Source organism: Etheostoma spectabile, chromosome 8 (genome assembly GCF_008692095.1).
Source record: "Etheostoma spectabile isolate EspeVRDwgs_2016 chromosome 8, UIUC_Espe_1.0, whole genome shotgun sequence".
In the NCBI taxonomy this organism is placed as follows: Eukaryota; Metazoa; Chordata; class Actinopteri; order Perciformes; family Percidae; genus Etheostoma; species Etheostoma spectabile.
In genome coordinates this window covers 15,490,900-15,515,532 of record NC_045740.1, presented here as the reverse complement: position 1 = coordinate 15,515,532, position 24,633 = coordinate 15,490,900, and the positions used below count along the sequence as shown (strand labels likewise).

The 24,633-nt window shown below is 39.1% G+C and overlaps 1 protein-coding gene and 1 pseudogene across 1 annotated transcript in view; one reads left to right on the top strand and one right to left on the bottom strand.

Annotated features, from left to right (window-relative positions):
• rnf141 (ring finger protein 141) overlaps window positions 1–24,633 on the top strand; it is a 35,511-nt gene that overhangs the window by 621 nt on the left and 10,257 nt on the right. The window lies entirely within an intron of this gene.
• On the bottom strand, window positions 4,653–8,433 carry LOC116694809 (alpha-1,3-mannosyl-glycoprotein 4-beta-N-acetylglucosaminyltransferase C-like; annotated as a pseudogene).

Genomic DNA, 24,633 nt, shown 5'->3' with positions numbered 1-24,633 from the left:
TTATATAGACCTTAGTGGTCCCGTAATAATGTATCTGAAGTCTCTTTAATATAGACCTTAGTGGTCCCGTAATACTGTATCTGAAGTCTCTTTTATATAGACCTTAAGTATTAGGGGACCACTAAGGTCTATATAAAAGAGACTTCAGATACAGTTATTAGTGGACCAATAAGGGCTATATAAAAGAGAACTTCAGATACAGTATTAGGGACCACTAAGGTCATATAAAAGAGACTTCAGATACGTATAGGACCCTAGGTCTCTATAAAAGAGACTTCAGATACAGTATTAGGGACCACTAAGGTCTATATAAAGAGACTTCAGATACAGTATTAGGGACCACTAAGGTCTATATAAAAGAGACTTCAGATACAGTATTAGGGACCACTAAGGTCTATATAAAGAACTTCAGAATACAGTATTAGGGGACCACTAGGTCTATAAAAGAGACTTCAGATAACAGTATAGGGGACCACTAAGGTCTATTAAAGAGACTTCAGATACGTATTAGGGGACCATAAGGCTATATAAAAGAGAATTCAGATACAATTAGGGGACCACTAAGGTCTATATAAAGAGAATTCAGATCAGTATTAGGGACCACTAAGGTCTATATAAAAGAGACTTACGATACAGTATTAGGGGCCATAAGGTCTATATAAAAGAGACTTCAGATACAGTATTAGGGGACCACTAGGTCTATATAAAAGAGAATTCAGATACAGTATTAGGGACCATAAGGTCTATAGCTTTCAGTTTCTATGCTCCTCATATCTGGAATAAACTCCCAGAAACCTGTAGATCCGCTGCACTCTCAGTTCTTTAATCAAGGCTGAAGACCTTTCTATTTGATGCTGCCTTTCTTTAAATGACAATCATTTCTTAAATTTCTTATGCTGCACTGTAAATTTTTTCTTGTGTTATGTTTCTCTAGTTTTTAACTGTCTATTCATGTGTTTTACCGGTTTTTAATGCTTGTGATTTTAACTGTTTTTACTTGTGTTTTATCTGTTTAACTGATTTTGTGTAAGCACTTTGAATTGCTTGTTGCTGAAATGTGCTATACAAATAAAGCTGCCTTGCCTTGCCTGCCTATTAAAAGAGACTTCAGATACAGTATTACGGGCCACTAAGGTCTATATAAAAGAGACTCAGATACAGTATTAGGGGACCACTAAGGTTATATAAAAGAGACTCAGATACAGTATTAGGGGACACTAAGGTCTATATAAAAGAGACTTCAGACAGTATTAGGGGACCACTAAGGTCTATTAAAGAGACTTCAGATACAGTATTAGGGACCACATAGGTCTATTTAAAGAGACTTCAGATACAGTATTAGGGGACCACTAAGGTCTATATTAAAGAGACTTCAGATACGTATTAGGGGACCACTAAGGTCTATATAAAGAGACTTCAGTACAGTATTACGGGACCACTAAGGTCTATATAAAATAGACTTCAGATACAGTATTAAGGGACCACTAAGGTCTATATAAAAGAGACTTCAGATACATATTACGGGACCACTAAGGTCTATATAAAGAGACTTCAGATACAGTATAGGGGACCACAAGTCTATATAAAAGAGACTTCAGATACAGTATTAGGGACCACTAAGGTCTATATAAAAGAGACTTCAGATACAGTATTAGGGGACACTAAGGTCTATATAAAAGAGACTTCAGATACAGTATTGGGGGGCCACTAAGGTCTATATAAAGAGACTTCAGATACAGTATTCGGGACCACTAAGGTCTTATTAAAGAGACTTCAGATACATTATTACGGGACCATAAGGTCTATATAAAAGCATCCAAAGAGCATCATGTCCATGGGACCTTTAAACAAATCTTAGTAAAAAAAAGTCTCCTTTAATCGTTAAAGGTAACTCAGATAAACAACCAAATGCACAAGGGAACTTCTTTCCATTTTTCTTGCAAATGCGTGACGTACTGGCAGGAGCTGGTCCTCAAACTATTAGCTAAATAGCATTGTGTCATAAACCATCGACCGGTAAGCTAACGTTAAATATTTTACCCGTTACTGTAGTGAATTGGCAGCATTATTATTATTTTTAATACACGTTTAAGCACACATCATTTTAGATCCAACCCCACCAAAACCTCAATTCAAACACGATTTACTAATCGAGCAGCAGCAGCGTCACACTCGTCAACAGGAGCCGCACCGCTTCGCCCGTCACTCACCGGGGAAAAGCCCAAACCTCTCAAAGAAAGATACGAAATGTAATATGATCCTAGTCGTGATATGAGAAAAAGGAAGGTGTTTCTTACCAAACACTCAACAATAAAGGCAGGTATAGGCGTTCAAACTTCACCGATGTTTTTCCTGTTAGCTTGTTGACACAACCACGGGCGCGATTGATGACGCGTGGTGCGATTTAAAAAAAATCTTTATTGCAGATCAGTACAGTGACAAATTACACACACACCACACACACACACCACACACACACACACACCACCACACACACACACACACACACCACACACACACACAACACCAGGGGTTAGGAGGTAGATTAAATACATTAAATGATATGTATGATATATATAATATAATAATAATAATAATAATAATAATAATAATAATAATAATAATAATATATAAATACAATAAATAGTTTAGCAGTTTAGCAATTAAGACATTACAAATGTATGTGTACCCATTAACTGGGGAAGATTTGTTTCTAATAACTGGTGGGAAAAAGTGTGGACCTTACCTTCAAGGTTTCAACCACAGACATTGAGATGTCGCTTTAAACTACACTAGCGCTATCAGCTAACATTATTTGCAAGACTAACATTACACAGACTGCTCTTCTGCGAGTTGATTGTGAAACAACCTACATATTTTGGAGCTGTCTCCTATTAATATGTCCCTTTTTGGAAAGACTTTGCACCGATACTCTGCTGAACATTCTGTCAACTTTCTCGCTGTAAAAGACGTGCGGTTTGGGTTTTATGATGTCTGCATTAGAATTCACGGATTCTAGAACTATACTGCATTCTAGAACTTCATCTGCATCTAGAATTCATATGCATCTAGAACTTCATACAGTGCTTCGAACTTCATACTGCATTCTAGAACTTAACTGCTTCTAGAATTCATACTGCATTCCAGAACTTCATACTGCATTCTAGAAATTCATACTGCATTCTAGAACTTCATACTGCATTACTAGTCACTCCTTACTGCATTCTAGAACTTCATACTGCATTCTAGAACTTCATACTGATTCTAGAACTTCATACTGCATCTAGAAACTTCATACTGCATTCCAAACTTCAACTGCATATAAAGAACTTCATAATGCATTCCAGAACTTCATACTGCATTAAAGAAACTTCATACTGCATTTCTAGAACTTCATACTGCATTCTAGAAATTACTTGCATTCAGAAATTCATACTGCATCTAGAACTTCTACTGCATTCTAGAAACTATTACTGCATTCTAGAATCATACTGCATCTAGAACTTCATACTGCATTCCAAACTTCATACTGCATTAAAGAACTTCATACTGCATTCTAGAACGTCATACTGCATTAAAGAACTTCATTCTGCATTCTAGAACTTCATTCTGCATTCTAGACAAAAACAGTATACATCATTTATCTTTTTATCTAAATTTCACATTCACAAAAGTAAATCTGTAACAGATAACCTCTATATAAATATTTTGAATGAAATGCTACAATACGTACAAACGATTCCTCCCTCTACAAACCCTAAGCCAACAGTGAAAGTCTAGGAGCAGTTCCATATAAATGCACGGATCATTTGTTGTTTTGCTGTTAGTGAAAAACAATATTGACCTTGTTGTTGAAAAAGGAGCCTCTTATGATCCTCCTCTCATGGATAAATATTGAATTCACTTAATAGAAGTTTTGTAATTAGGCTAATTTCTTCATAAGTGAAACATCATGTTTCAAATATGTCATTTAAACTGACTGAAACACAAAAAATGTTCTGCCGTGTGAACTAGAACATGTTTTTATTTTTAAATAATCTTTTTAAATGTATTATTTTAGTTGTCAACTATACATTTTGTTTGTATGCATAATAATACAATTTGTTACATCATTGTTATTATCATATATCCTATGTATTGACACCAACAAAGACACCAGAATAAATAGTTTATTTTTTATGTTGTTGTCTGTTAGTCCACAAAGTTTGCTCTGCTCAAACTAACAACTAAACGCTAAAATAATAAGAACATAGATCAATACAAAATAAGAGTCTGTGATGATTCTTTTTCTCCGTGCCGTGATACTTCTAACTGGAGAGCAAATAATGTTGTAACCGTTGTTTTTCTCTTCAAAGTGCAGGGTTTGATGGGAGATTGATTCCTTCTTTGGCTGCAGGAGGTCGGGGAGGCAGCAGGTGGTTAAAAAAACAAGAAGAGGTAGAGAATATAAAGAGTAGAGAAACAGGCTGAGGGAAATGCAGTTGAAGGCAGGAGAGGGATCAGGCCACCTAGGGACAGGTAAGAGGAGGATTTAAATTGCAAAGAAGAAAGGCATCAAGAGTAAAAGAACATCTAATGCTTCACAATGACGTGTTAGAGTCAGGGCAGAGTTACTTAAGTTGTACTTAGTTATCTGGCAGAAAGTCTATTCTTCACTTGAAAACATTTGGGTTGGCTCTCCCTGCAGACAGGCCATCTGGTTCAAACGGCAACCACAGCGCCTGAAGGGGACCCAAACAGACAAGAGGCCGCAACACAAATGACACCTATAACTCTATGAGACCTGATGAGAACTTAGATTGAATTTCTGTTTCTTGTGTTTTATTCTGTATACACATCTGTTGCATGCGTTCATCCTGAAATATGAATATGTCCTCTGTTGCTCTTCCTCCGGTTTCTTTCTTTTTTAATAATGTTTTATGTGTGGATAGATTTCCTTATCCCTATCCTAAAATAGGGCAGAGCTGCACGATTGTAGTGTACAGATTGTAACGCCTTTCAGCCAAACTTGTAATTTTGAGATATATAATATAAAAATGGCTTGACGAGTGTCGAGATTTGAGGCATTTTATACATTTAAACAAGAAGCTTTTTTTGGCTAACTGTTGTTTATGATGGTGTTTATGTTATCTGTGACCAGTAGGGGTCAGCAAAGGACACTAAACAAAAATAGCTGCCTCACGAGACATGGGAGAGATCTTTAATAAATCATTTGTCCGAGACCACTCTAATCCTGTATATAATGCAAATATACACTTTTAAATTGTTTTTTTTTTTCATGTGAAGCCATTAACAAATGTCAACATAATCCACAACCTTTAATACCAATACTTTAATATCTGCAGTACTTACCTTTGTTCAGCTTTCCTTTGTCCTGTTCTCTATTTCTGTGTGTGTACATGAAGAGCACACACAAAGTTAAAGAGTAAAATTCCTTGTATGTGTCACACTTTCTTGGCATTAATTCAGCTGTTTGGCCGCCCTGCAAACTGCAGGTTCCCTCAAAAAAAATAAAGACATTAATGGCCACTGGTCGGCTTTTTTTCAATCGGGTACCGAATACCTTCAATACTTTTTTTTCCAAGATGTAAGATTTCTTTTAACATATTCTCACACTTTCAAATGGGAGACACTTTTTCTATATCATTTTCAGGTCTCAAGCTCACTCATACTCAGCGGCTCACAAGCTGACAGAAATATACATGAAGACCGTCTAATGAGCCGTTACAACCTTCCTCCTTGGTTCCTTCCTTTCCATATCTTTTTTTGTTAGACGTGTATAATTTATATGTAGGAAACATCCTCCCATCCGCTTTCATTTTACAACTTAGAGACACTGTGTAAAAGGCGCTATCACTTGGTCTGGGTGAAGTGCTTTGTAAATTGTCCTGATATAACTGAATTGGACTCAGATACCATTTGTTTCACTTGTTTACAATTTTGATCGCTATAAAAAAAAACTGTAATTCAAGACTCGGTTACCAGGTTATAAAATGTAAGAAAAACGAGTTAAGCTTAAACCTCTGCAATGCCCCTTTTAAAAGGTGCTATGACAAAAACAAAACAAGAAAGCAGCCAGTATGAACAATTTTATATACAGATTATGGAAATTAACATGTATAAAGGCTCCTACTGTACGATTTGTCATTTTAAATAGGTCACATTGAAAACATACAGAAGATCTCTGAACACCCAAGAAAATATGGACTGCTTTGAATCCCTTTAACTATTTCCCAGAAGTAGTCCAAAACGAACTTGCACCAAATTACAACGGCACATTTAAAAACTTCCTCTCTTACTTTTTAAACTGATCACGGGTTGTGTGGTCCATAAACTGATAGTCTTATGATGAGCCATTCTTTCTGGCTGCCAGTGACGACGACTCGTACACACTCAATGTCAAAACCGATCTTGTGATCACATTGCTAACCTCGATGCTTCCGCCTTTAAACTCTCCTAACGTGATGTAGGATGTACACTGCCTTCCCTGTTAGTGTCCACAGACTTTTGTCCGACTTCCAGAGCTCCGTGGTGTAGAATGTCATTTTGTCTGTCCTCTGTGCCCGTCAAACTTTATTCTGCTGATTTTAGTGATTTATTAAAGATTATGACAAAGAGTCTCCGTGCACGGCGGCTTCCCCCAGAAATATTACATCGACAGTGCGTAAGCCTTGGTGGCGTCGTAGTTTTCAAAGACGTTGATGTTTGTGAAGAGGCTGGCAGGAGGGTTGTCAGGGATGTCTATGGAGTCTTCCTCGAAGGTCGTCGTCCTTCAGCTTGTTCTCTGCTCCTTTGTAAGAGGAGTAGAGCCATGTGCTGGAACAGCGAGGGCTTGAAGCGGATCACGTCTCTTCTGGGCCAGCAGACCCCTGAAGTGGATGAGGAGCCAGTGCAGGGCATTTCCTGGTAGAACATGAGGAGGAAAGAGCCAGACGGGGCAGGTCTCTGGAGTGGTCAGCTTCCCTATGTAGCCCAGCTTGGAGAACTCCAGCATCACCCAGTAGGAACCTTCTCTGGAGTGATCACCTTTTCAGCGCCGTCAGGAAGTTCGGAGCAGCGCACGTCGTCTCTACATCAGTAGAAGTGAGAGAGGTTTGTACAGAAGTTGAGGAGGAAGCGTAGTCCACGTTCTGCTTGGAGGGGGAAACGGACCCGGTCCTCTGGGTCGTTGAGTTCCTTTTTAGCCCGTCCAGAGAACGGATAGTACTCCTCTGGTGTGGATCACCAGGAGCGCTCGGCTAGATGTGGTGGGCAAACTTCTGGTGATTTCCTGCACCAGGTTCTCACACCAGACCAGGTCAAAGTCTGCCAGGTGCACACAACCCCAATCTCTTGAGTTCCTCGTAACTGGACTGATCGAAGATGGATTTGTTGTCTCCAGTAAATAATTTCCCTTTTCCTCTTGATAGACGACAACCAATGGTGAGATACTCTGTGAACAAAAATCACTTAGTTACTTCATTCTGGAACAAAACTAATCACTGGGTGGAAAATACCTACTTTTGCGTGGCAAAGGAATTCCTGCAAGGTAGCGATACGTCACATTAATAGTCCCAGAGATTAGAGAGATCTCTGATGTGTGGATGTATCTCTCAGAGTTTACAGGATGCATCAGCGGGTCTCCCAGCTGTCTTTTTTCAGCTCCTAAAATTGAAAAGAACAAGAACCACTGATTCAGTGGCGGAAGAAGTATTCAGATCCTGTACTTGAGTAAAAATACAAATACCACACTGTAAAAATACTCTGTTAAAAGTAAAAGTCGTTCACTGTAAATGTGAATTAAGTAAAAGAATGTACAATGTTACCTTCACCACTAAGTAAAAGAAAAATGCTAAGAGTAATGATGGACAATAAGCATTCCAAGACATCATCACAATGTTTTGGTAACAAGTTCAAACCTGACAAGAGGGCAAAATCTCACACGCACATATCCATCATCCATGTAAAGGTTGAGAAGAGGAGGAAGGTGATGAGGAAGCCGAGGAAGGGAACATGGATCGTTTCCTGAAAAAACCTCTCTTGTCCTGGACTTCCACATGAGCCTCAAGAGCACTGCAGGTAATCACAGATAAAACAGAGTTGGTATCAAAACATGGAGCAGATAAAACACAACAAACACAAATTACCCAGGTTCATAATATCAAATAGTCAAATATCTGCTTCTTTAGCTGCTAATTGCTCCAATACGTCACCAGGTAGTCGCTACCTGTGTTATGATGGGCAGATTGTGTGCGGTGGGTTTATCAGAGGTTTTTTTCTGCTGGAAGCAGGGTTGTTTAAAGCCCTGAACACCACACAGGGGTTTTCTGTTAATTTGGCTGATTGAAACTCTTCCCAGAATGTGTGTGTGTTAGAACTGATTTACTGACATTTCCTGAGTCTCCTGTTAGCTTCCTTGCAACTGTTAGTGCGGACAAATGACACCTTCATCATTCTTTATAGCAGGAAACGATTTGTGACTGATAAATACCCAGCTAAGCTTTGGCCCATCTTCAACCTGAGCAGAGTCATCAGCAGATACGAACTGAAAAAAAACACACATGTTGGTGTTCGAGGCTTAAGGAGCGGTAAGAGGTGAACACAACATAGAGTTAGGGCCAAAACAGTGAGCTAAAGATGCAAAAACGTTCTTCAGAGCAGAACGGTTTGCAGAGTCAAATGTTAGCTCTCACTATGAGCATGCCTTTTACATACACACACTCATTTGATCCATTGTTTAAAATATCAATTAGTACAGCTTTATTAAAAGAATCAGTCGCAGCTCTGGAGTATCAATCACAACGCTGGATGGATATTCATCTTTAATTGGGTTGTGATGAGGGGCTCAGCGTGACAGATGTGGCCATCAGCACACTGCAAATGATTGGTTCTTACCAAGATAAAAAAAAATTAGATTTAAAAGTGTTAGATACTTTATCTTTAAGAGTGAATTTCTTATTTTAAGTGTTCAACTTACACTATAATCTTAAATCAGCAAGCTTGTCAAGTGGAATAATTGCTGCATGGACAAGGTCATTTCATTGTTTTGAATACTTTTACCTCAGATTTAGTGTTTTATCTTGTTTAGAACCCCTATTTGTGCAGGTGCACTGACACAAAGATACAGCAGGCTGATTTTAAGATGTATCTTGGATCGCAGAATGATGGCTAATCATGGATCATTTGGTCGTTATTCAACGCCCACGAGGGAAACATCAGGTGTCTGTTCAGTCTTGCGCAGCAGCATTCTGTTTGAAAACTTAATAAAAACCAGTGACATCTCTTGATAGAAAACAATGCCTCCAGTTCATGTTCACTGGGATATTAATTCATAGTGTTGACAGTCTTTTAAGTAAAAAAGAATTACCCTGCTCACTATCTGTCCTGTTTGGCACCTCATCTGAGAAACTACGATCCACGACAGCCTCCCCAATTCTGTGTTGCGTAACACAAAAACGAAGCCTTCGATGTGAGAAAACCGTGAGCTCCCCAATGCAGGGACTATTATGGCAGAGGCCTGTGCGGTAGCCGGGGCCCAAAACTCAATAAAAAAGTTATTATTCATTTTGTTATTCATGCTCAAGTTCCATATGGGGAGAAAAAAAGCCCATCAACCATCTGCCAGAGAAGTAAGCCATTGTGTTTTCTGCCCCGAAAAAGCTCCACCTGAGAGATGCAGAGGCTAAAGTAAGTGAAACCAATGACAGCTGTGAGTCAATAGAAAGTTCTCACAAACACATACTCTAAACACACACCCACACACCATTATTTGAGATAGCAGCCTGCAAAATCAGAATGTCGAGACACGAAAGAATATCTAACAAGGCCAAAAAAATGGCCACATTCTTTGTCTGCGAGAGAAATACTGCTAAGAAATTAGATTTTGTTTGCTTTCTCCAAGTAAATCTAAACAACAAACAAGCCTCCCATAGGTCACGTACATTTATATGGAAATGAGGCTACATCTATGAATAAATAAGCGCCATTTGTTGGGTCTGTTTGCTTTAGTTTAAAATGCTTCTCTACGCAGGTTTATTTTTTATTTATTTTTGTCCTCCAGCAAATATTTAGCGTGGGTGCCCCGTGAGCTCATTTCCGCGACTGAAGTCATTTTAGATTAGAGCCAGTAAATAATAACAGGTAGAGAGGAATACCAATGAGTTCGCAATGAAAGTTGTTATAGTCCTGTAGGACGGTTTATCTTACGATGACCCATTAACAACAGTCTCTTCAGAGCACGAATGAGAGGAGATTGTCTTGTCCCTAATCTTTTGTCATATAAATGAAAAAGGAAATTACAGCAGTATTAACATAACACCAAGCCTGTTTTTTTTTTGGTTTACAGGTAAATCTCGGATGACAACTAAAGGAAATAAAATTAAAGGGGATTGGATGTTCAAATATTTCCAGGGTCTACATCAAGCGGCTTCACAACAGCTTGCGGGCAAATTATGTGTATAGGTACAGACTTGTTTGCGATATGTGAGAGCTGCAGCAAATTTTATTAAATTAGGGGCTTCTACTCTCTTAAATTGCACTTAAGACTGCCAACAGTCACATGCTCTGTTTATACCGCATCAGAAAGATCAGTCTGAAGAGCAAAAACACTGCACAGGCTCATTTCTATAGAATGAACCAAGTCCCTATAGTCCTAACCATATCTTAAACATGTTTTTTTTTTCCCATAACCACTTATTTTATAACAGCTTTCCCTAACTGTAACTCTACTGTGGGTTTTCATCCGCAGATATTGTTGAAATCAAGAATTTTAAAGAGCCCAGATCAAAGAAAGAACCGATGCAGCCAGGGCCGAGATGGCTGTGTGAGGCTTTGATGTTAACGCTAGCAAGGCCACATACTCACAATGAAATGCTAATGTTTGCCATGATCACCAGCCTTTCTTGTTTGTCATTGTTTATAGTGTTAGCATGCAACAGTTGCTAATTTGCCCCAAAACAAAGTAAAGCTAAGTCTGATGGGAAGAGCCACAAAGGATATTATACAGCGGTTTTCACAAGCTGAGTAGTATTACTCGTGATAGTGAACTATTTCACGTTTAACCAGTTGAGTTCCTTTAAAGACTTTAGCATTAGATGTAACCAGGGGATTTTGATGATCCAATATCACATTTTTTTCATCATTAATAAACCCCACATTGAAAAATGAAAAGCTGTCAGGATGCAACAAAGACGAACCCAGCTAAGAACAAAGTCAGGACAACCTCTTTTTGCTGTTGTAATTCTTCACATTCGTAGATTCTTTTCAACATCCCTGTCAGTTCGTATTGGAAAACACATCCTTTAAATAAGATAAAAACTAAACGTATGATTTGAGTAGTAATTGGTAAATTGACATTAGAGGAGACAACTTACTGCTGCAGGCTTTCCAGTCATAACTAGAAACTGTGAAAGTCTCATTGTGGAGAAGAATGAGTGATGCTTTAAATTCAACAACTTCATCAAGTGCCCTTCGGCAAGGCCTTAATTCCAATTTTGCTTTAGTAGCAGCAGCAAAGTCTCCACCATAAAAGATTGGGGTGGTTGTCTGGAGGCTCTCCAATGTGTAACTGTATGAAAGGCTGAAACTTGTCTGCTTTCTCACAAAACCTTCCCTGAATAATTAAGAAATAAGAAAGTGGAGGGGATACTTGTTGCTGCAGCGCAATGAGACTCCACAGTGATACATCTATATGACAGCTGGCACACGTTTTGACTCAAAGAACACACATGAACTTTAGGTTAAAATGTGGTGAAGTTTTACAAGCTTCTTCTGCTGTGAGCTCGGCAAAGAAATTCATCATGTTTTTTCATTCTCAATCTAAAGGGATACTTGGTATTTTTCAACCTGGACCCTATTTCATGTTTTTGTGTCTAAGAGACTGATGGAAAAAACAATTTTTTTAATGTTTCCAATATTAAGCAAGACTGCACTCAGCAGCAGCAAAGCAAGCTGCAATGTAACGTTCAAAGAACACTTCCATTTAAATCCACTAATGGACTGTTTTGCCACTGACACGCTTAGAATATAATTTTTTATATATAATTGTCTGACAACTTTGGAAGAGATAAAAAGTAATCCTTTTTGTTCAACATGAAACTTCCCCCAAAATCACCAAACTCACAAGACTCAATTTAAATAAACAGTAATTGTATCCCGTAAAACACACTTGATTAAAGTCACAGAAACTAAAATGACCAAATCCATCTTGGTCCGTCTTTCCACTGTTCTAACAATAACCACTCCCGAAATTTCCTAAGGTAACAGAAAGTAGATTGTATCGTATTTACATGTGAAAATATGCTGCTCTATACACTCTAAAAGTATTTTTCATTTACTGGACCCTGTGAGTTTGGCAACAGCATTTCAGGCTGTCTGTGGTAGACAAAAGATTTATCTTTACAAAAAGGTCTATCTACGGGATCCTTCATAATATTGTTGGACATTTAGCATAACAATCTGAAGAACATATGTAGGGCCTTATAGGCCTGCAGAGGAGCCAAAACAATTGTAACATACATATACAATAAAAATACAGACAGTATAGGTAGAGATAGCCATGTGAACACAGCTTAGCCATATGTTGTTCAACTAGAGAAAATAATCAGATATATTTTCAGCATAGCTGTAATTATACCTGATGTTATAGTATTTAATATTATTATATTATGTACTGTATGTCTGAGTGCAATGTGTAAGTTTTTGTTTTTGCAAGGGCAATTTTACAGACAGCATCAGATGCATTCTGTTTTTAGTTTACAAAAGAGGATTTGAGGACGCAAGGTGTCATCAGCCGCATCAAGGAGAACGGAAGGAAATGGAGGGCAGCAAACGCGGTGCAAGTGGCAGAGTCACGCCTAAGGCAAAAGCATTGGTGGGCATCACAGAGCGGTGTGGCTACTTCCCAAAGACCCAGTGGGAAAGGCAGAAAGGGAGACGCTGTCTACTCCAGGAAGAGATCCGAGTAGGTGTGGGAGGAAGAGAGTGATTGGGGCAGTGGTTCGGCAGCAGGACTTACACGGGGGAGAGTCCACTGCAGCGCAGGGTCACCTGGGCAAACATCATGCGGAGACTTCCAAGTGTCCGGTTCCTTGTGCAAGAAATCTACTGCTCTCTACCAGCCAAGGTAACCTCCACACCGGTGGGAAAAGTGAAACACCTTCTGCCTATTTTGCTCTGACAGAGCTCAGTATCTAAAACACATTGACTTTGTAGTCTTCAGAAAACAGAAGAGGAGAAATGGTACATTCTTTGGGGGCTATTTTCAGCTGCAGATTATACACATCTGGTCTCTACTGAGGATTTCCAGCGCAGACAGTGTATTTGTGGGAGTATCTTTTGACATTCAAGCAAATACATAACTTTATTTGTGCTATCATCGAGTTCTTTTTACAATTTGTTTTTGTGACGTTTCTTCTCATGTTTCTAGTGGTATGGTTTTTGTGTTGCGCCGTTTATTGTTGTGCTATGTAAATGACATCAAGTAAAAGTGCACTGTGCCTTCTTCGGTATGTGTATGTACTTTTCTGTATATTGTCACTAGACAATGTTTTGTGGTTTGCTTATCTGTTTGTCTAATTTAATTTAAAAATCATCACAAAAATGACATTAAAGTGAAGGTTTTCTTTACCTTGATAATAAACAGACTGATGATGTTTTTCTTCACACGTTCTTGAAAGTTCGCACCCACTGCATCAACAGTATCATGATTATGCCTCTCAGTAAGATGTCTTGGCGATCGTAAAAGGGCGCTGCGTTATATGTGCTCGGAATCTGTGCCAAAGGCTTTTAATGTTTTTGTGTTTTTTTTTTAAATCTCCTCAAGTTTATAAACTCAACAGCCTTGTGGTCTCTGTGATACACTTTTACACATGTAGCATTGCTTGGACTACACCAGCTATTATTCTCCATCTCCTGCCTCAGTAGCGCCTCGGGCAGAGAGCTAGTGGGTCCAAAGCACTGACTGCTGAGGAGAGCCCATCCTCATTACAGTCAGCCTTTGGGGCTGAAAAAGCCTTTCATGTTCGTCTTTAAACCTGAAAGGTTAAATATACTCCAGATGCATTTACATGTATCAGGCCTCCTGCACCAAGTGCCCTGCTTCAGAAGCAGAGAGTTGGGATGCTTAGAGCCGAGACGTCCTTTAATCACGAGTAGGCTACTGTGATCATCGATTACTGATGCTGAATAGAAAAAGAAAAGAAAAATGGTCTTGATAATCTCAAAAAGGTTTAATGCAGCAGCAGTTTAAGGCGTGAGGGTCAAAAATAATCACATACTCAATAGTATATTAGCTAGGTATTAAGCTATATTTCGTTGCAATACTGTCTTAACTACATAGAGGCAAGTATCGATCCTTTAATAAATTAAAGTGCACATGAGAATTTACTTTTTGGTACAAGAATAATAAAATCAATTGTCTTTCAGTCCACTAAACGGTACAGTTGAGGTTTTTTTCTCTTTGGTGAGGTCAGTAAGGGTGATACTGTAGAAAAAGTTAACTGTAAATTACCAATAAATTGCAATATACTGCAAATATCTCAATATGTTTGAAATTGCAATATTATCGTATTGGACACACAGTAAGTATGTCAAGTATCGTATCGTGGAGCCTGTGGTGATTCCCACCCTAAGTAGTATTAGGACGGTTTAAAAACCGAGACGCCCCAACTCAGAGTGCTATACTGCTTCGAAAACCACGCCTCTTAGGAGACTAGCGGCAGGTCCTGTTGACATCGGCTGATCTCATCCCCTTATTTGATAGCTCCGACATTTTGGTCCTTGGCTGAACCGGATGTTGTTCTGTCCCTCCTCGGTGAAGGCTGTCTCTTTCGTCCCTGAGGACCGAGGGCCAAGCATCAAAGGGAATCATCGCGGAGCTATAGTCGAGGATCACAAGAGCAGCCGTGCAGCTGAAGAGTTGCTAACTCTGCCCAACAGCTATAGTATTTATGTGACACTTTGGAGGTAAGGACGTCTCATCCCTCTAAACACATTTGCATGTTGCCTCTCCCTCCAATGATCTCACGGGCTCATGGTGGGAGGACTAATACGCGACAAAGGGAGGCAAGAAGAGGAGAGTGAACTTGAACACAGATTATAAGCAATCTTCAGCCCCACAGTCACCTAGTAAATATTGGAGCAATTTTCACTAGCCACATATCTCCAGAACATTCTGGACACAAGAATGTCCTTTTTCCAGACAGACACATCAGGAGATAATCAGATTTTTTTGAGACCCTTTCTGTCTCAGGACCCAACTCTCGCGAGATTTGGCAACACAGCTAAACTAACGTCAATTAACGTTTGTGGACGCCCTAACAAAACCAATCACGTAAAGATTATATGTCTTTTAGCTGTGGAATATCTAACGTTAGCAAAAGAAGATTTTAACAATTATACAATATAACTTTTCATCTACCACATGACGTCCACTACCCTTTCAATGAGACCACGCCCATTTAAGAGACAGGAAGTCTGTACTGTTACATACAATTGGCGCTGCTGAAATGCTAAAATCTTAGTATGGAGGATCTTGGTAAATATCGTAACTGTTTAGACTAGTTGAGTTTAAATTTTTAGAGAGTTTAAAGCTGACCCCTTCTGTTTGGCTTCACTTCTGCTCAAAATAACCACGGCTAACCAGTTTGTTGAAGCTGGGGCTCCAGTTCTGCTACTGCCCTGCATGTTTAGGTATCTCCCTTCTAAATGATCGTTCATTATCAAGCCTTGACAGCTGCTTAAAATGAGCAGATAAGCCAATCAGGAGTGTAAATATATCTAAAACATACAGGGCAGTAGCTCTACAGTCACCTTCGACACACATCCCATCATCTATGTTTTCTTTTTATCTCCTTCTGTGCAGAAATCAGATACATGTTCCTCACAGACGCCGTGTTTGTTTTCTACTGTGGTCATCAAAACGCTCTGATTAGCTCTGTATTGCCCACTTGAGGAGAGACGATGGTTACCATTTGTGCCAGCTGGGCCAGTCGTTGTTATCTGTGTTTGCATACTTGCAGAAACCATGTTTCTGCCCATAGTGTTGTTCCTGACCAACTACAGTGTAGTTGTTTTATAAGCAGTATGGATTATTCTTATTTAGACACGATGCAAAACTTACAGCATTTTGTCGAAGAACAAACTGTTTTGGTGCAACATTAAATGAAGATGCTTCTATATTATGAAGCCTGTGTGATATAATCAGGAGGCCCAGAACAGCACAAATGGACTTTTTGGTCCAACGTTTTCTGAACTGCTGTTTTCAGGGTCAGAATGAACTTGTATTTAATTAATTATTCATTAATTTAGCAGAAACACACTGAGCCGGTTTTTACATCACGTGCAGAAAAGCTTGTGGTTTAAAATTCAGCGTAATCGCACACTAACACAGCTCTGCTTTTGGCTCATTTTCCCCATCGTTTCTAAGCTTCCTGTAAACAAGTAACATGATATGTAGAGCTGTTTATGGTCACGGCAAATCCTATGCAAACTCAGAATAATAATGCTTTCAAAAAATGCAATTACTCTCTTCCAAAATGGCTACTCAGTACACTCTAATGAGATGCTATTTGAAAAGCCTGTGGTCGAACAACAGAGCCATTTGGTAACACTATTGTTTTTTTGCCTGCGACATCAGGCAGTGTATGAAGCAACACAGACCCTGCTGAGTGTTTGTTGCATGTTGTCAGAGTGCGGGGGTGTGGCAGGAAACAGGCAGCAGGAAAAACTATTAATGAAGTTTCACTAATGAGAAACGTGTTGGCATTGTTTGTTCAAATGTTTTTCACAGATTTTAATTAATGAACTTTACCACAAATCATTAACTGAAGTACAATATTCACAATCAACAATGCAAACATCTTTAACCTTGAGTCTAATTTTAATTGGAGGATGTTTCCAATGTTTGATTATATCTGTCAATAAATGTGAAGACAATTTGACTGAACAAACGATTTATGGAACACTGAATAATGTGAGTTAGCTAAATGGCTTTAACTATGATTTTGATTTGACTGGAACACTTGTTTTGGATATATTTGAAATTGAAGTTCGGCAATGTTTCCATTAAACATGACACTTTTGTCACTTAGCTAGTTGCTAACTTCGTCTGTCTGCTGTTTGTGCTCGTCAGATGCTTTTATCAGACTTTCCTGCTGTAGCTGTAAATGGCATTGCGCTGTGAAACGAAACCAATGATGAAAGATGATTTAAAGCTCTGTAGAGCTAAGGGAACTACAGAATCAGGTAAACACTATACAGAAATATCTCAAGCAAAATAGCCATTGTATTGATGTAACTTGGCATAGCCTTGTAATACTTTTTACTGGCAACCCTCTAATACTTGTGTCTGTTATGAATAAGGGACAGCGGCGTCTCAGGGTCTTAACAAAAATGCTTAATGTAAAAATCATTTCAGGTAAAAGATTACAGCCAAATGTCAAGGCGAGGTAAGATTATGTATATGTACCTTAATAACGGTGTTGTGAGTTTGATTGAGGCACTGAAATGCAATCTCCCCTTCAGAATTAAAGTGAGCACGGATCCAGACTCAGAGGAAATGATAATGGAGTAGTTCAGAGGAGCGGAGGCAGAATCATTAGCGGGTAAACAGCATTTCGAAGAAGCATATATGTTGCTTCAAGCGATGAGTTTTACGACTGCATCTTGCCCTGGTTCAATGTGTTTACTGTATTCATCAAGGTGGAGGGGGCCAGCTAGTTCTCAGACTCCAGCAGTTACCCTCTTCCTGCTGTTGGACAACCAGGGGCAGACCCCATTAAAAAGCATGGGAACAGGCACGGCCGCAGAGCTCTGTCAATATTCATGCACCCTGCTGATGTTTGGTTGTGGGCTTGCAGAGCTGATGCTACGTCCTCAGCAAAGAGGGGATTGAATTGATGCAGCCTTTTGTATTTGTTGCAAAAAGTTTCTTCAAAAAAGAATGGTTTTGCAAATTTTAGCCAATTTTCTAAAATCATTTACACCTTTTTGTATTGAGCATGAGCAGTAGGTATAAGGAACAAAAACAAAATCATTTTTCAAAAGTAATGATGGCAAAGGGATCTTTCAGCAAAATGGAAGTACAAAGTACAAAAATAAACTTAGCAAAGTTTCACAGAAGAAACCATTTCCCCTCAACATCCCCCAGATTGGAAAAAAACAGATTGAGGGTGTTTAAAAAATGGCAAATATGTCTCATTTAAAGAAGACGCAAGTCTCTAGGGGAGAATCTGATCTTGTTCCAATGTAAAAGTTAAAAAAAATGTCTTGAAGTCAGTTACATTAAAAGGTAAGAGTACTTTAATTTAAGTTTTTTTTGAAACTGCAAACAATTTGAGCATATTTTTCTTTCAGTGAAAATCAATTAGCGATCTTAAAAATGAAGTCAGCATTATATATGTTACATTCTTTATGAGGTAATACAGTGCAGACCTTTTCTGCCAAATCAATTGTCCACCTAATCACCGGCAATAATTTAGATAAATCAGAGATTTTGGATGTTGTAGAATGATGTTAGTTTTGCGATTACACCAGCTCTTGTTTTTCTCTACACATGGAAATTATTGAAATCAGTACCTAGAAACCAGTGGTGGTCAAAAAATACAAACAAAAATCCAAACCTGTTTGTGTGGAATCAAATATGACAATCAAAAGACTACATGATTTATAGTTAAGGAGCTTAAAGTTGTAAACACATTGGATATGGTCCTTTAAGCAATCTGTGACGTCTGAGTTGACACTGGATGGCCAGCTGTCCTTTCCTTGTCAACATTGCTTCAAAACCAGATCTGCAAGATTCATGCTCCCATCAGGAGAATGCGTCTATTTCTCAACCAAGGCAACACATTACAGGTTTTGGTCCAATCTCTTGTCATCTTGCATCTACACTACTGCAACTCCTCCCATGTTGGTCTGCCTACATGTGCAATCTGACCTCTGTAAAACACTCCCTCAAGATTTCACAGCCTTTTTTGAATTGCAATAAAAGTTTTCTGTTGCAATGAAGTTGCGAGAGACCTTGCAGGAAAAAAAATGTTAAAAATTGTTTTGGGATACAACTTCTCTGGGCTGAGTTTTTCCTTGTAAACTTTACCAAAAAGGCTCATGATGCTGGCAATTGTTGTATATAATATGAAATGGCCTGGGGATTTTAAGACAAAAAATAATAAATTATTGAATGACTCGTGTTGTGAACATACAGTATCTGTCAGTGGCTTGTTGATAAACATTGATGGTTTGATAAAAGTACTTATTGGACTGTAAACTATATCATTGCACTTACAATAACGAGCAAAGCGTCTCATATTTAGGGAGACAATTTAGGTTAGAGCGACGGGATTGAAACAACAGCAGCTTTCAGCGACTTTAGAGTGAAAAAAACATTACAGAGTACATTGATGATAAATGTTTACAGGTTTGGAGGACGATCTGAAATGTTCTGCACACGGTCTTCCGCTGAAAATTTTGTTGATAAAGTGAGATGTTCGAGTCACACACATCTCGTCTTCATATCAGAAACAAGGAAATGAATTTGACCCATTCTCACTCCCCGATGGTCAGTGGCTGCACGTGGGACTGCTGGGATTGTCGCGAGTGAATGACAATGCAATAGTGGGAGGCACCTGTTGTCAATCATGTCTTATCAGTGGATGGGGCCCCTGATTTGTTCGGCCCGTAAGCAACTGCCTACGCTGCGTAACAATAGTTACGCCGTCTGTGAATCAATCAATTCTCTAGGCCAAGTGAAAATTTCAACCCACATTTGGCAGGTGGTTGGGTGTATATATGTATATGATATATATCTATCATTTTAGCTTTTCAAATGTGTCCAGGTTCATTTGACTCAGATCCGCTACCCGATCTGGCAAACTTGCATATGTAATGTAATGGACAATTCCTCTTCCAACCTGTAGGGGACTGAAGCGGCAAAAGTTCTCTAGTGTTGTAGTCTTTAAATTAAAACTCATATATACTTAGTTTTACTATTAATATGATGTTTTTGTTAATAATGCTTTGCATTAATGTGTGTTGCTTTCTAGCTGACCCAATAGGATTTTTAAGACTTTAATTAGCTTTAAAAGTAGAAGAATTTTTTCAGCTACAAAAAGGAACACTTCTCCTTCATAGTTTATTATGAGCATTTTCAACATTAACAAATCTGGAGATAAGTGGTGTGCACTGAAGGAGGGGGGATGGAAATTGTCATCTGAAAGGCCAACCTAAAAGCTGTCATACAAATGTACCAAGTGGAGTAAAATACAATATTTTCCCTCTGAGATGTAGGTGGAGTAGAAGTAGAAGTAGAAAGTAGCATGACTCTGTCTCACTCTGTCTATTTGAGGCAAACAGCCTGTCTGATTATTATGCAGTGTTCAGGATCAGCGATGGCCCATGATGACTAACATTATTTCCCCAGGTTTGGGACATCAAAGCCCAACTGAATGGTGGAGAAATCACAGATTTGGGTACGAAGCAGCTTGCAAGAGGGGGGTGGTGTGGTGTTTTGATAAAGGGGGTCATTTGAGAAACATTAATGCAGGAACATACTCTGCGAGGTGCCTAAACGACACCAGCAACTAGAAGCAGGTGCCAGGCTCAAGGCATGTGAGAATTTCAAGTTGGCAAAGAGACAGCGAAAGAAAAGAGTTGTTTCTGTGTTTCGGTTTGTCACAATTCTGTCCGCTGTTTCACACAGGTTTCAGATCCATTAAGTTTTACTGATGCTGGGCTCTCACTCGGCGTGCTCCGACAGACAGTAAAATGCAGTTATATGTTGGAGACACACTGCATGTGAGTGTTGTACACAGGACTGAACTACTCAAATACTTTACTTAAAAGAAAGAAGTCCTGTATCTGTATTCCAATGTCAAAAATAAAACTGAATTATATAAATATATTATAATATATATATATCATAATATAAATTAACCATTTCACGGGTTAGATTAATGCCACATTGATAGTGTAAAACAATACTGAAAATACCCAAAACTGGAGATAAAAGTGATAGTAAAATCTCTGATATTGGAGGCATGAGTGAAGAATGTTGTTTGTATAGCTCCAATTTTAATTAAAAAGAAAAGATAAGAGAGGAAATAAAAAGGAGAAAATGAACAGAGGGGGAAACAAAAAAAGACAAAAACAAAGAGGCAGGATATGAAAGTAAAGCATGATAGAAGAAGAAAGAACATCAGGGAATCCAATTCAAAATAAATCATTTTAGGGATGAAGTTTTACTACAGCTAAGAGGTTCACTTTTAAAAATCTGGATGTCAGATAGCAAACATGTAGTTGCTCTTGGTATATGTTGTGGCCTGTTAGTAGTTGGTACAACCGTAAGGCTAAGCAGTTATTAAATCTCCTAATCACAATCATTTTGAACTGGTACTACTTGTGCAGTCACAACATGTATTTTCCAGTGTGGGCTGGAGATTCAAATCAGCACCTTCTGCCTCAGCTCTAATTCAGGGAACATAACTTCCTGCATTTCCAAAGGGTTGACATGGTGCTGATCTACGGGGGTGGAATGTGTATGTGAGGCCAGTTATGGAAGCACCTGACTCATTAACATATCTACGGGCAGTGGAGCGTCTGCTGGGAGACTGATTCTTGCATTTAAACGGGAGGGAGAATACAGTAAACACCATTTTCTGAGTGCTGCTCTATGTCTACATAATAACATTCTCCTGTTATAGCGTTTCACTTGCTGTGGGGCAATGGGTGAAGGGAGTAGGGATATGAATAGCATCCACTGACTGCCAATAATAAAATCTATCAGTGAGAAGCACTGATGGGGTGGTAACTGGAAGTGTCAACCTAGACGGAACCACATTTGCATACAAAAAGCACTCCTGTGAGAATCAACAATTGCCCCATGGTGAGACCTTGGTATTTGTCACTCGGACGCATGACAAGTGTTAATTGGATAAATGCAAAATATGTGCATCCGGCCCGCAGGTTGAACTGAGATTTCACATCTGAAGTGAAACTGCATGAGAAGAAATACAGAAGTCATTACAATTCTTAAAGCACATCACTTTCTCTCGAGCTCCTGCAGGAACAGGGAAATCCATTGTTGAGAAGACAGCGTAAAAAGGGTGCAGCGCTCTTTGCCACTGTTTGAGGTGCGTGTGTGGTAAACAAGAGATTTACTGTAGAGATGCAATGGACATAGGGGGAGAGGATGTTGGTCTCCATGGCGACAGAGGTGTAATGGAAACTCAGTGGTGTATCTGAAAGGTGACCACTCGCCTGTAAAATCATCCCACAGCTCAGCTCTGCAAGGAGAGCTGAGAGGAGGAGGAGGGTGTCCAAAAGCTCTGACGCTAAAATTCTCCCAATTCTTTTCTTCACCAGACGATGGTCCAGATATATGATAATTAAGGAACGCAGAGCTGCAATTCAACAAACTACATGGACGTGACCCATTATCGATTTTCTTTTCCCGACTTATGAGTGTTAGCGAAAGGGATGATTTGAGACATCAGCATGACGATAAAGAAGAGCCGCATCGTTTGTCTGTTCAAGTTGAATGTAGTTTGGATGAGAAAACATGTTACCATTCCAGTCATAAATAAAACGCCTCTCTTCTGGAATCTACAGTATGTGCAAACAATTAAGCTTCACCATGAAAAAAATAGTAATTTCGTGGCCCGGTTGGCTCAGTGTTAGAGCAGTGGCACATGTACTGAGAGATTTTGCCTGCCTCGACGCAGATGTCACATGTTCGAATCCGAACCGTGACGATTGTCCTGCAGTTTTTCCCCCCTACTCACCCTAACTGTCCTGTCAAAATTAAAGTGCGAAAAAGCCCCACATAATCTTTAAAAAAAAAATAGTACTGTTACTTAAACCGTTTTCACAAACAACTTTACTAAGTTTATTTATTTACGATAATGTTGTCAGCACTACTTCCATTTCCACCTCGCATGCAGTCACCAACTTAGAGTGCTAAATTTGGAAAGCAGGGATGTGGAGGCTTGTTCTTATCCTATGAAACGCTTTGTGCCATGTTCGTCAGCTCGTATTGATGTCAGATTATTCATCAAGCAAAGCGTAAACAGTGTAAGCCAAAAAATCAGAAGGAGTCAGGAAATTTGGAGCCAGAGCGAACCCATGTTGTGAGAGTTCAGCCAGAGCGTGATGAGTCAACAAAATCAAATTAATCAGGTGCTGCCAAAGTATACCAGAGACGCTGCTATACTATGTATGAACATCATAGGCAATGCTAATAAAATCCCTGGAGATCACTGGGAGTGAATCCCGATATGGCTCATAAATCAGATGAGGAGAGGCTGACCTTGCTCTTGGAAGGCACTCTGTTTCAGCACAAGATTCAATTTGTGTCTACTGTGACAACCACACTCGTGTTTTTCTCTAGTATCTTTAGTTGTGAGAAATAACCTGTTTTCAACGACTTAATGCTACATTCTTTTGGCTCACTGGGTACTCAAACTGTCAATCACGTCTTTTTGTGCTGTGTGGTGACAAGTTTAGGTTTGTGCTGTTCTGTGTACTTCTTTAGTTGGTATCAATGCAGTTTAATGCACAATTGCTGAACCATCAAGCGCCGTGACCTGCGAAACGCTAACATAGATTGATCAGTTATCACCACTCGGGCTCCACTGAAAATATAACCAAAATATGGGGAAGGGATTGATGAGGTGTTTTGCACAGACTTTCTGTCCCCCACAATATGAATCCAAACAACTTTGGTTGATCCCCATGAGTTCCCCACGATGGTTGATTTTTGTTTGTGACGTGAAATTTTGATATAACTGAACAACTGGATTGCCATGACATGTGGTACACATAGAATGTCCCCTTCAGAGGAATGGTAATAACTTTAACTGATCTGGAATTGCTGCCGGGCCCAAACTAATGACATCCCATCAGCTCAGTTGTTTTACTACAACTATAAATAATTTCTGCACTCAATAGCTTCAGATTGTTTTGCTTTGTATAACACGCTCTTTGAATATATTTGTTTTCTGGTAGTTATTGTTATTTCATACAATGTTCTAATATGTTTTTTTGTTATATATGCACCAACTCAACAATGCAAAGTTACTTTTCGGCATTAGATTTTTGGTGCTTTCTATTAATACACTAGTAAAAATGTTAGCATCTATGGACATCATCCTATTCCGCTGAATTTTGCAGCATCTGTCCTTTGTTAGCATGCAGCACGTTAGCCTTTTAGCTAGCAAGCAACGCGTGCCATTAGTTGTATCACTATTTAGGTCAATTTAGTAAGGGTTTGGAGATTTGTAATCAAGTTTATATCCAGAAAATCTTCAATAAAACGTCCAACTTACGGCTTTTCGCCTGGGGCTTTCAAAACATCCTCGCCGTTTTTCCTCAGCAGGTAGCACAACACTTTTCCTCACTTGTCCGTCGTTGACTTAAACCCTAAAAAGAAAGGACACACCCAAAATCTGTTTTATCCAAGAGAGATAAAATAAACTTTACATTTGCTTTCCATTTTGGTCCTCAAAGACAAAATAACTTGACATGATAAACTAAGTACGCTTATATAACTGGTAATGTGGCAATTAATGAAAAAAGTGTCAGCCATGAGGGGGGTATTCAACTTATTACGTTCAACTGTTAACGACACGCCCCAATTTATTAAATGGAGCACTTTGATTTGTA